We start from the raw sequence: 14,637 nt of genomic DNA, 5'->3' as shown, positions 1-14,637 counted from the left end.
AGGGCAACTCATCTCAGTCTCAAAGGATCTTATTAAAATTCACATTTCAGAATCGAGTAAATTTACCTCTGACTGAATAAAATGATTAAAAGGTTTTATTATACCACATCCCGAGGAACTTACTTTAAATACACTGTAAGCTGCTTTGGATAAAAGTGTCTGCCAAAAGTAATGTAAATGATATTGAAAATGTTATTCTATAACAACCATTTATCTTCTAAATGTAAATTGGATCTGTCATCTCTCCAGATTAAAAATATTAATGTTTTTATGTGTATTAGATATTTCATTTGCACCAGTAAAGTGCTTCATCAGGCTGGAGGGTGAAAGGACAGCCTGAGGTCAAATCTTCTGTACAGCAGTATTCAAAAACACAGCTCAGCTGGTTTTGGCTGACCGCCCGATAGTAGCCTAATATTCTAAGTGCTGTTTGTCCTATACACATTATTTAAAAAAAAGGGGTCAGTCTGATGACATTGTGTTTTGGTTCATGAAAATAAACTACTTGTTACAGTAGATTAAGATATGATGAGACACTTTAATAAACTATGGTGTAATATAGCCAGGTGGTTAAATCTGTTTAGGTACATTCTTAGGGCTGGTTGCATTAAGAAACCTTGAAACTTTATTGAACCTTTTATTTTTTGTCTCATTATAGCAAACAAAACTTTAAAAAGTTAAACCAAAAGTTTTGTTGTGAACGTGATGAAACTGGTTACTTACATATTTATTGGTTGTTCATAAATTTGTTAATGGTATTTAAATAGAAAGTTATTTTTCTTTGCTTTGTCACTACTGTTTAATCTTTAACTTTTCAAAACAAACAGCCAAATTAAATCCATATTTTACTAAAAGTGTGATTCATGAGCTATCATCACTGTGCCTTTGAACAAGACATTATTGGATAGTCCCCTGGGGAAATACTGTAAATTACTTATAATTAGATAAAAGAGTCTATAAAACGACAAATTAAAAAGTAACCATTTCTATTATTTCTTTATGGGACAATTACTCTGCTCCCCTTATTATGACGGTAAACAATTCAGATATTTATAAATAAACCAAACATTCAAGTTCAAACTCTGACGGGCGCGTGCAGGGAAGATCTGTCGAGGCAGCATCTCTGCGCGCGCCACTCAAAGCGCGTTCTTGCGTGCACTAATCGCATCCCTGCTGGATCTGTCGCCTGTACGCAAGCATCACTTCGCTTTCTTCACAAGTTGAGTCAGTTACTCCAGGGATAACTTATGCAAAATTGTGTGTCGACCATCTACTTCAAGCACGAGCTGTTTAACTTTAAAGATCATCGGATATATCAGTACAACGCTTGCGCGAGACACTGAGGTAAGTTTAGTATTTCCAATTTGTTTTGCTGTGTTTTTCTACTCATACAACAAATGTCACATAAATGTTGTATTACATTAGTAGCAATGTAGAATATGTAGTAGCCTAACTATTTTGAAATGCAAAACGTCTCGTGTACTATTTGTTGTTAAAGAACACGTGGATGGACATCGCGCGCTGCATTTATTCCACCTTCAGTAATTGACTAAGATAAAAGGAGGTTCGTCGTTTTTGCATCTTATTAAAAATATATGACTTAACTGACTTAAAGTTAGTTTTGTGTTGACTTGAAACATTTCCAAATATCTGTAATATAGCCTATTGATGCAGCATTAAAAGTTAGTTTCTTCAGTTAGGAAAAATCACTCCTCACCTTAGTCTGACATTTACTAGATGCCTTACAAGTTCGATCAGAAAGTGCTGTGAAACTAAATGCACTGCAGTGAATGCTTTTAAACTTTCTTGGATCAGTTTTTGCCCTTCAAACTGTCAAAATATAGCCTTTGCATCCAAATTGCATTTTATGGCACAGTGCTTCAAGAAAGTCCATTAAAGAAATTAAAATATTTGTGTATCGGAAACCAGAGCCCAATTATTTGGCTTCAGAAAAGGTTCTGGACCTGTAAGTGGATGGCAGAAACAAAGAAAGTAAGTGAAAGTGAGCCAGAGAGGTGAAAACTAAAAGTTGAGAAGACTCTAATGTATAGTGTTGAGCTCCCAATCCAACCACAGACCCTACTGTGTCATGCTGGGAGCTTTCTCATGTGGTCTCACATCTTTATAAATGCCAATGAAGGCATGTGCTACCATCTGGGTAATTGCTTTTTGCAGCCAGTCTAGCAACCATGTTTTTCATCCACTTTAAAGATGACATATAGTGAAAATCTGATTTTTTATGTTGAAGCGCTATCATTGGGTCCCCAGTGCTTCTATCAAACTAGAAAATATGAGAAAGAACAAGCCAGTGAATTGGTTTTGGTAAACCGTTCTCTGCAAGCATGTGAAAAAATAGATAATTGAAATTTGGCTCCCCTTGTGATGTCAGAAGGGGATAACATCGCCCCTTAATCTGAACTATCCATCTATGGCACTGCCATTTAGTGCAGAGATCAGATAATTTGCATTTAAAAGGACACACCGAAAAACGGCAAATTTTTGCTCACACCTACAAAGTGACAATTTTAACATGCTATAATAAATTATCTATATGGTATTTTGAGCTAAAACTACTCTGGGGAGAATTAATAAAAATTCTTGTGAAATGTCCCCTTTAAGTGGCTTCAGATGGCAGTGTGCTCTGAACGTGCAGTGGCTTGTAGGATGTTGAACTATTGACCAAAGGGCAGCCAGGTGTGTAGAACTTAAAGAGGTCATAGTAATTTTTGTGTGCTAACCGTAGAGCATTTTTTTATGTGACACCACTTATGCGTACATTGATGCTTTGGACTGTAAAGCTTATTCGTCTTTCTTACTCTGAATTCAATTTGGTTGTGCATTGTCTTTGAGGAAATAAATCAATACCAAGTAGTGTCATTGAGGATATGTGCACTCCCTATGACTTTTCCCATAACTGTGTCCTCATAAAAAACTGTTTGAAGAGAAAGAACTGTAAGTGAACTTTTAGTTCATCACCTTTTAGTTAGTTTTTCACTTCTAGTGTGGATATCTCAGGTTACACTGTCTATTTTCTATCTCCCTGTATAATACATGAACATAGACCCCAGCAGTTTTGACAAAGCTATTTGGAAACTAAGTGGTTAAAGTACAGTTCATCTGCATTTTTGCTAATAAGTAGCTCTATCTCCACTAAAACTAGTTATCAAAATGTAGCTACATAAATAGAATACATAAATATAACATACATTTATTTACAGGACATCACAAGTTTTGACATTAAGTTTCAGGATTGTTTTGGTCCACCAAAGACATTGAAATGAGCAAACATTTTGAATTAGTTGTGAAATGTAAGTTGATTGCATAACTAACTTTTTAGTCCACTGTGTAGATTTTTAGCGGCATCTAGCTGTGAAATTGTGAATTGCAACCAACGACTCAGTCCACAGCTCACCCCTCCCTTTTGAAACGCATAGAGAAGCTATGGTAGCTACCAAAGAACAAACATGTCATAGTTTGACACAACGTAGTGACAAAATGTGCTCTATACAACTGTTTGTCCGTTTAGGGCTACTTTAGAAACTTGGTGGCGCAAAATAGCGCCTTCCATGTAAGGGGACCCGTGGTATTTTTGTAGATTTAATTCATTCTAAGGTAATGAAAACAATAAAGTTCATTATGTAAGGTCTTTATACACCACTGATAATATAGTTATGTATATTATATTGCATTTCTGTCAAGAGATCTTTCTGAAAACTACACAATGAAAATTCTGTCCTCATTTACTCACTCTGTTGTTACAAACTCACATACATTTTTTTGTTCTGATAAACACAGAGGATTTTGAGAAACCATACCGTTCATGGACCCCATTCACTTACATACTAGGAAAAAGAATACTATGGAAGTATACGTGTGTCCACGAACGGTTTGGTTACAAACTTTTCTTAAAATATCTTCCTTTGTGTTCATCAGAACAAAGACATTTACTGTATTTTCTGGACTTTAAGCTACACTTTTTTCTTGGTTTGGCGGGTTCGGGAACTTATAGTCAGGTGCGACTTATATCTCAAAATTATTTCACATTAACCAAGAGAAGCATTACCGTCTACAACCGCATGAGTCCGCTCTATGCTGCTCCTGTATTTATGTAATTCAATGGATTCAGTGATGTGGAATGATTTAACTTGATTTGGCTTATTGTGTTAATTTAGCCTATTCATGTCCTGTATGCTATTTTGTACCATGTAAATAACTGTTTATGTTACGTTAACATGTATGGTCACCTATTCAGCCTGCTGTTTTGTGCTATTGTATAGTTGAATAACTTGCCTTTCCAGATTAAATGTCTGTTCTTCGGCTTGGATTTTTTTAACTAATTTTCTAAATAAATGCGATGTATAGTCCACTGCGAATGATATATGTTTTACCCTTTTCAAAACACATTTTTGACTGATGCAACTTATACTCGGATCGATCGGAAAATACAGTATACAGGTTTAGCAAATGATGACAGAATTTTCATTTTTGGGTGAACTATCCCTTTAAGGCAAAATATCTAAGATACACGTATCTTAAACGTATCCAACAGAAAAGTGATGCACATACTATATTAAATATGTTAGGATTAGGTTTAACTGTATAACTTTTATATAACTGCTGTTTTTAATGATCCGATCCTAAAGCATTACAAAAAGCAATCTTACAGTATGGGATCCTCACAGACCGCTATGAATAAGATTTCTCTCAACACCTTGTAGAACTTCACACACAAACTGTGGACCAGAATCTTTTAGCCACTGTTTACTGTATCCTGAACAGCTGTAACTGTAAAAATATCTGGCGAGCTGTCTTTAAGGATGAGTCAACCCTTGCCAGAGAATGCTGTTATCCCAAATGTGGCATGAGCTCAGGACTTCAGGCATGGTTGGTATGTTGTGAATCAGAGCGGCACTGGGAAGACCATCCTCCTCCCCAGGGCAGAGCTGTGAAATGAAGCATGCCGAAGGCAGTGCTAAACACAAAACATTAGATCATGAAAACAGACTCATCATACTGATGAGACTTACCATGGGCACACTGTAAATATTGAGTAAATAGTGTTGCAAATTTGTCTGTTAGTGTTTCCTGGTTAGTTTAAAACCCAAGCATGGCAGTGGCCATAGCAAACATACCAATGCTTGTATATTCAAGTGCAGGATTAGGTTTAAGAATCTGATCTTATTTGGATTCAGTTCTAAAAAACTGGAATTATTGCGTTGTCCTGTCTGGATGCAAATGACTTCATGAGCAGGTTGTATTTTACAATGATTCAGCTCCCTCAAAAACTGAAATGAGGAACTGCAATATGATCCTACAGAAAACATAACCTACTTAATTTTCAATGGCGGCGGTTTGTATGCATTCATACAATCTGAAACGTACAATAACTTGAGAAAAACAAGATTGAAACTCCACCCCTAACCCCAACATCACTGGAGCGAATGCAGATCATACTAAAAAGTATAAGATTGTATACATTCATATGAATTAGCCAGTCCATAAAATAGGTACGCATTTCTCAGAGATTGGGTTTGAAACAGTGCCTTTAAATCTTGAAGTGTTCCTGAATAGCTCAGTAGTAGAGCATTGCATTAGTACCGCACATATACATGGGATCCGACCCAGGGAACACACATACTGTTAAACTGATAAAAATATATAACTTGTAATGCATTGTAAGTCACTTTGGATAAAAGTATAATTCTCAGTATTTATTCCAAATGTGTTTTTGTTGCGTGAGAATTCTTCAGATATATACTAGGTGAGTTGTTCACCTCATGGTGAAAGCAGCGATTAGAACGGGTGGATGGGAGCTAGTGGTGCCTGTCTGCTGTATGACTCCCCACTATTAGTGACGTTAACATGAGATAGAGAGAACCAACAGGACAGAATGATTTTGTAGAAAACATCTGCTCGCACACTTAAAATGAGCCCCAAATGAGAAAATAATCACATTCATGACTGCTAAAAAGTTGCAAAATGTAGTGTTAAAATAAAGGTGCACACACATACACACACACACAATTCTGTAACAAAGCTTAGTTGAATTAAAGGTAGTTCAACTTAAAAAAAGTGATAAGGTAAGGTGAACTATTAATTTAATAGGTCAACATTTGGCAACACACAAAATGTCAGTTTCCCATCTTTGAATCTGTATTTTAAACTCAAAGGCTGTTCAACAACTTGATATGACATGACATACTAGTTATCGTCTTATACACACACCCTGATATCCAAATCATGAAGGTCACGCATGTAACATTACTTGCACTACACACATCTCAACACTGCTGATCACGTGCACATTGTGACAACGTGATCATAAATTAAAACACACTATGCTTGTTTATAAGTGCAGCCTGAAAGCTTTTGACTTGCAGTATCTCCCATATGTGTTGCTCTGCATGCTAGAACCCAGAACAACGATGTCACCGAATCTGACTTCACTGTTCTTTCTTATCTTGAAATCTGACAGTTTACTGATGGCAGCCAATTACATCTCGTCACCTCATAATGGACTGAGATTCTTAATCAATCACTTTTTATCTGTTTACACGGTTTAACATATAGGGCCCTATTTTAACGATCTGAAACGCAAGTGCGAAGCACAAAGCGCAAGTGACTTTGTGGGCGGATCTTGTGCGCTGTTGCTATTTTCCTGGCGGAAGAAATAACTCTTGCGCCAGGCGCAAATCAATAAGGGTTTGGTCTGAAGTAGGTTCATTATTCATAGGTGTGGTTTGGGCGTAACGTCAAATAAACCAATCAGAAGGTCATCCAACATTCCCTTTAAACGCAAGTGCGCAAGTTCCATGGCGGGTTGCTATTATTATGACGGATTTACCAGGCGCACGCCAGTAGCGGTTCACAGCCGAGGAGACCGACGTTCTTGTAAGAGCAGTCAAAGACAGAGAAGTTGTTTTGTATGGCGCCCAAATCAGTGTCGGTTAAACAGGCGTGGGAGGAAATAGCCACAATTGTCTCATCAGCTGGCATCCCCAGGACGTTGTGCCGCAAGTGCCACAATAATGTCAGGAGATGGGGGAATCCCAAGCTTGCCAGCATAAATCAGGCACGCCGTGTAACGGGAGGTGGATCTGCTGACGCCAGCAGAGGACATCGCTGCGTCCACCCTCACCACTGAAAGCCAAGAAACGCAAGCAGTCCAACCCCAAAGTACACTTACAAATCAAGTTCACATACATTAAGGTTTCTTATGAAAACATTTTAATTTTAATTATTATTTACATAAAATAAACGTAATACAGCCACACAACAAACTTATTTGCGTGATATTTTTTTAATGCAGCCACATAAAATAAATAAAAACTATCACCACAATGCTCACCACTATGATTCCCCTTATCTCATGTGTTAATATTTTTTATTGTAACAATTTATGATTTGCAAAAATAACTGTTGCATCTGTGTAGATTAGATAAGCAAAGTGTGTGCGCATTGTGCACGCTATACATTATAGTCAAGCATGCGCCCTTAAAATAGCATAATGAACAACGCGCCACTGACTTTAGACTAGTTTTTTCTGGTCAGTGGCGCAATTGTTTTTTGAAACTGCAAAATAGCATCAGGGATGGTTTGCGCCGGAACACGCCTCCTTTTTTGCGCTGAACCACCCTTGGAGCGCAAGTTCATTCCCTAGTTTGCCGACGTGCGTCTGTGGAGGGCAAAACCCACTGTGCGCCGGTGCAAAATACGAATAATACATGCGTCACTGACAAAGTCAATTGCGCTGGGTGCAAGATAGGGACCCTAATGTGTTAATGCAGTTTGCAATATGAAACAAAATATCTAACCAAATGGCAAAATTTTAAAAATTCATTTTCAAAGAAAAAAATAGTTTTCAAATAAAAAATTGAACACAAAGATGTTGAGTTGATACCAATGAAGCAATGTGGGCACCCAATGGTCAAACCTAACATGACATGTAAGTACAGCAGTCTAATTCCACAAAAGGCCAGAAAAAAAAGGTCCAGCATGATTTGTTTGCAGATACCTTTAAGTTTGACATAATTTTATCTACATTAAAGTGGACATATCCTGAAAATCTAACTTTTTTCATCTTTAAGTGCTATAATTGGGTCCCCAGTGCCAACCTAGAAAATGTAAAAAAAAGATCAAAAAAAGATCATCATCACTGAACTTCACTGCAGTGCCAAGGAGCCAGGCTTCTTTCAATTTGAGTAGCACTTTCCCTCCACAATCATGAATCTGTACCCACAACAGAGGAAACGGGAAGTGGGCCTCGGTATCCCAAACAGGATGTTCAAAGCAACACAGTGTGTGACATCACGTGTCTCCAGCCCACAGAGTGCTGTAATTAGTTCCTGTTGTGTTTTTCCCCCTAAAAAGTGGCCTTTAGAGAACACTGTTTGCTTTTCAAGTCAGCATCTATACAGGACACAATAAATTAAAATGATCTAGAGTGTGAATATGTATCTCAACCCTGACTTCCAATAAACCAAGCTTAGTATATTGAATATTTCAGTCTGGTATCATTCGGTATTTACTGATGGTAAAGATACACAGGCATATACTGTATAACATTGATATGTGCATGTTGTGCATACTAACCTAAATGTGATTAAGCTATGTCGAGATGTATCTACGATGCGTATGGCTTTTAAAGAGATTGAATCTTGCAGATGCATGAGCCCACTGGTTGAGGGTCAGTCTACTTTATCATCATTATCATCATCATTTCAAATGCACAGTAAAAAATTGCAATTGGCCTTTATTAGTAATAGTAATATTAATATTGGTAACAGTGTAATATTTCTGCAGTGATTTAATGTTCAAACAAAACAGGTTGTAGCTTAGTTGGTAAAGCATTGCATTAGCAGCACAAACGGTCATGGGTTTGATCTCAGGAAACACATACTGATATAAAAATGTATCTTCTAAATTATGCACTTTAAGTTGCTTTAGAAGCGTCAATAAAATGTGAATGCATTGAATATAAACAACAGTAATGGTCACATTTGCAAGCATCCCAAATAATGTGATTGAAATTACCTTTGCTTGTCATCTCTTGCTACTGGTTTTTGTTTGGTTTCTTCAAATGAATTTACATTTTTTGTTTAACAAGTTTACATTAAGTAGCTTTTATTGTGTTCTCTAGATTTATTAGTTGTACACAACCAAGCACAGTGGATCTAATGGCCTATAAAATAAACAGCGAGTTGTGTATTGGACCCAATGACTCGAATATCATTAAAGTGGAATCAACTCCTGCCTATTACAGAGAAAAGCATTTATTTGCTTTAAGTGCTACGAGGACAGTCAGCCTTCTCTTGTCAGGCAAATAGCCTGTCTCGAGGTGCAGGTCCCACCATACATCTCTCCATGTGGCCACGGGGGCATTGACATTCACGACAGGAATAAAGCGCCCTGCAATTGTACAAGCTACTCCTCTGATTGCTTTCCCCCAGGGACGTGCTTTACACCGTCCGTGAGCACAGCTGGGTCTGCGGCTTATTGGATTAACTGAAACTTTTTGTTATATTGCCCGAGCGATGTTTTATGACTTCCACGGCTGCTTTTACTGGCCATTGTTTGTGGACCGATCAAGGTTGATTGCTGTGGAAAGATGGCGTCTAAATCCCGCTTATTGCACACGCACATTTGCAAGATGAAGCATTGCAGAGTTCACAAAGGGGAAAAAGTTCAAGGGGACGGGCAATGTATATAATAAAGAAGCCTATACTTTGAAACTCATATTGTAGGAACAAGGGTAAAGATCCTTTAATATTATTCTTTACAGTAATGCTTGCTGAGGAAAACATTACTTGTATGATTGCTTTAACTTAAATTTAGGGATTTGAAAAAGCTTGTGCTACCAATGTGAATGATAGCTCAAATTATGTGTCTTTATTAAGAAAAACTTGACTGTAAGCAATTACCCAAATCTGAACCTTTTTGGCTTCAAGGCGCCAATAATATTTAAAGGCCCCCTACTCACAAATTCAAGGAACACACATGCTTATAAAAAAAAGAAATGTATACCCTATAATGCACTTTAAGGCAATTTGGATAAAAGCAATTCAGTGCCTTCACCAATGAGCACCTTTTCACCATCCATTGGTGCCTGTTTACATCAGTGTTACATTAAGCAATACACTCACAGTGTAAACTATGTGCAATACAATTATTGTGGAAACTTTTGCAATTGTGAACCTTTGAAGTTCTGCCAAATGCAGACAGCCGCAGTCGATTCAAAGATGTTACGCAGCCCATAAACTTCAGACCGGTTGTGATACGCACTGTAAAATACAGTCTAGTGGACCACATCCAAAATTTTTATTTTGTATTTATTTACCTTAGGTAGTTAGCTTAGATAGTTTAACTTAGATATCTAGCTTAAATTTAGCTTAGATAGTTATCTTGTCTGTCTACTAGTCATACCTGTCAACATTGGGATTTGAAAATAAGGGAAATTTCCCAAACCCTAACACCCCCCCCCCCTTCATTACTAAGGGAATGGATGGGTACACTGCAAAAATACTTTCTTACTTAGTTTTGTTGTCTTGTTTTCAGTACAAATATCTAACAATTATTAATCAAGATATATTTTCTTGATGAGCAAAATAACCTAAGAAAATAAATGTCAAATTTAAGTGATTGTGTGCATAAAACAAGCAGAAAAATCTGCCAATGGGGTAAGCAAAAATTTCTTGAATTTTTATTGAATTTAGTGTTTAAGAAAAATGTTCAAGATTCTTTTGCATACCACATTGGAAGATTTTTTTATATATATATTGGTCTAAAAACTAAAAACTAGACTTATTTTCTTGGTTCGCTTATCAAGCGATATTTTTACTGAAAACAAGAAAAAAATACTAAGAAGTTTTTTTCTTGAAAATAATTTTTTGCAGTGTGCCAATGGGGTAAGAAAAAAAATCTTGAAATAAGTTTACTTTTTTCACTTAATTCAAGAAAAAAAAATGTAAAATTGTCAGAGCCCACACTGCAAAAAATGATTTCAAGAAAACATTTTCTTAGTATTTTTGTCTTGTTGTCAGTAAAAATATCTAAAAATTCTTAAATTAAGATGCTTTGTCTTGATGAGCAAAACGACCCAAGAAAATAAGTCTAGTTTTTAGACCACAAAGATCAAATTTAAGTGATTTTGTGCATAAAACAAGCAAAAAAATGTGCCAATGGGGTAAGCAAAAAAAAAAAATTTACAATTTTTTCTTAAACACTAAAGTCAAGAAAAATTCAAGAAAAATTTTCTCACCCCATCAAGGGGTAAAGGGGCAGGTGCCAGGGCAACCTCCATCTCCCCTTTGCACATGCCTGCTATTACGTTTATCTGTTGTTGTGCTGCTTGTACTAGCTTTATGTTGTTGCCTTCCCATTGAGTATTGGGTTCAGAGAAACTGAATTTTGTTCTGCTGTACACTATTTGTTGTATGGTATAAAGTACACTTTGACCTTGAATTGATATGCTGACATACATAAGTCAAAAACATTTTTAACTCAAGTCAATTTTAACATTTAACACAACGTACACCATCTATAACACCATAACAATCATAGAGCAACATGCTAGAAATCACTTAGCGCATCTTGGCAACCACCCACGACCCCATGGCATTGTAGTGAGGACTTTTGGACAACCACTGCATTTTCTTCAGAAATATATGGAAAAAAACACAGCTGTTTTCCCTAATAGGGATCTGTCGCTGTCATGAGATAGTAGACAGATCATGAGATGATGCTAATGGTATGAGTGGTCAATATGATTTGTGAAGGGGGTTTTGTGGTTGGCACAAACTGCCCATGACAAAGCACTTCTCTCGAGAAAGGTGACAAAATCTGCTACTGTACTTTTAATCTGGAGCCAAAATAGTCTATAAATACACACTCTATTTATCTCTCCTTCAAACACACAAAGACACACACACTTATAACTGTAATGGGTCTTCCTTCAAATGACTGGACATATCTTGCCAAAAAAGTCCAAGTTACTCTTTCAAATTTCCCTTTGCTGCATTTCCCACATTTAAAATTAAGATATGCATGTTTTTGACATGTGTATACTAACTATACTAACTATGGGCATCACTTCTATGCAAAAGTGGCAAAGACAATTCTTTTAATTTCTGTAGGAGTCATGCTGACCTGTCATAAATGATCTAATAAACACAGGGGAGCTGGCTCATACTGTAATTACAGCGTATGCCAACACCATAAACCCATAGTGTGCTTTTACAAGTAGTAAGGAAGGAGGACATGCAGGTTTTATTCACACAAAAGCACATACAGCACTAGAGCCTGTACATGTATTTACACACTCATGCACGACGGTCATCGTGACTCATTGTCTTAATCATTAAGGAACTTCCATACATCTCACTATATCCTGTTCAAACTGCTTTTTAGATTTCTTATGAGGGCTTCGTTCACCTCAAGTGCCATGTGCCTTCTTGTTTTTAGACCCTGAGGGCTCAGAGAAAGAACCATCTGTAGACAGCATGTTGCAATCCCGGCATTGCACCTAATGGTTTTTTGGTCTTCAGTGTGAGCTGTCAAATGTGAGGGCTGATGATTATTTCCTGTACTTGAGTCTGAAGGCAATTTTTCATGACTAAAATGTCATGTGATGTGTCATATACAAGAAATCCTATAATTTGAAAACTTCCAGTGAATAGGGTGCTGCAGGGATGACTGCATGGATTAGCGGGAAACTAGTTGCCTTGCAAAAAGCCTTATTTTTTCCCATATTATTGGATTATCACATAAAATAAGAGATAGTGTTTAAAGAGCACCAATTATCCGATTCACGATTTTACATTTCATTTGGTGTGTAAGTGTGTATTAGTACATGTTAACGAAATGCCAAAGGTATAAATCCCAAAGTAAATGATAAAGCGAGTTATCATCTCCAACGTATCATAATTCCTCCCGCTTCAACTCAGCCTGTAAGTTTACTCCTGTCAGCATTGCATTGTGAGCGAATCTTTTAAACATGGTAAGGAGCGTCACATTTCCGGCTGATGTCAGAGGTATTCAGACCAATCACAGCGTACCGTTCAGATTAGCTGGCCAATCATGGACACGGCGCTTTTTCAAACTTTAAGTTTTTTACATGAATCAATGCGTTTCAGAAAGAAAGGGAACGCACTGATTCATGTAAAAAAACTCAAAATTTGAAAAAGCGCTGTTTCCCTGATTGGAGCTACAAAAATGTACAGTATGTGGAAAATAATGTGTTTTTTTAACCATAAATGTTTATGACATTTACACGTTTTGTCCAACAAGTTTGTCTTTATAGATGAACAATTTTTATGAATTTTAAAGTCCAATTTTGGCTTTTTATATTTTAGTAAACGCATTTAGCCTACACTTCAAAATTTAGGAAATTTGTATTCATCTGTGAAGATTAACTTGTTAGACTTTAAGTCTTAAACTTATTTTTTTTGCAATAATTCAAAAGTCTATGGGAAAAATAAATGGCCTTTTTTGTGAGGGAACCAGTGTCCCGCTAACTTCCGTGTTGACCTACATAAATACTCCATCCATGCGGCACTCTATGACTGGAAGTGTGAAATACATTGTGAATCTTTTTTTCATATTACTAGCTATACATCTATAAGAAATTATGAAAATGTGATTGATTTATCTTAGATTATTCAAAACCCATATGCAGTGGCACTTATCCAATTTAGACATAAAAACATGTTGGTAGTGTGTGAACACAACCACCCTACAGTAAAAAAATCCACTCAATCCTTTTGTAATTCCAATTAAATCAAAGCAGTTCCATTAGACATGCTGTTATGATTCTCTTGTTAATGTGACGTCACACTGATAAAGCCCCGCCCAGGGCCACTGACTGACAGTCCTGCATTACCCTCAGCTGTCTACCATATCTCAATAGTGAGATAATATTGTATCAGACTTTATTGACAGGATTCAGATCTATTTTAACTGAAAGCACTCACTGTCTCTTTTGGTAAAGGATTTAGGGAAGTAACTCATTTGCATTTAAAGGTCAGACATGAAAACCAGGTCATTGTGGACATTTTATAATAAATTATCTGTGGTGTATTTTGAGCTGAAATGTCACGGACACATTCTGGGCAGACCTGTGACTTATACTAGATTTTGTAAAAATGGGCATATAGGTGTCCTTTAAAATGAACCAATATGTTTGTTTCTCTGAGGATCCTTAGTTTGCTATACAATGCTCTACCAGCTGAGCTACAGGAAAGTTTTTTGCCTTTTTAAAACAGTTATTGTACATTACTTTACTTTTTTCCATCCCTTTTGAACAGGCAACATCTGGACGAACTTACACTATGAAACACATGTCCATCTCGAAATGGTTAAGTCATCTGGGACTCCCTCAGTACTGCATCTTATTCGATGAGGAATATGATGGAGTAGAGGTAAAGTCAGAAACTACTGTGAGTTTAGACACACATGCACGCATCACTACATATCACACTAAACTGCACCATGCAATTATTCAAAGCAGTCATTTTAAAATGCACACTCGGCTGTGATCTTGTCTTTATTATAATTATAAACAACTGATGGAGCTGTCAGTCATAGTGGGTTTTAAGAAGTGCAAATTGTTTATAGAGAATTTTTTTATTTAAACCCTGTGGT

The sequence above is a fragment of the Paramisgurnus dabryanus genome, chromosome 11, assembly GCF_030506205.2.
Source record: "Paramisgurnus dabryanus chromosome 11, PD_genome_1.1, whole genome shotgun sequence".
NCBI lineage: Eukaryota > Metazoa > Chordata > Actinopteri > Cypriniformes > Cobitidae > Paramisgurnus > Paramisgurnus dabryanus.
This window is presented reverse-complemented; position numbering follows the sequence as displayed.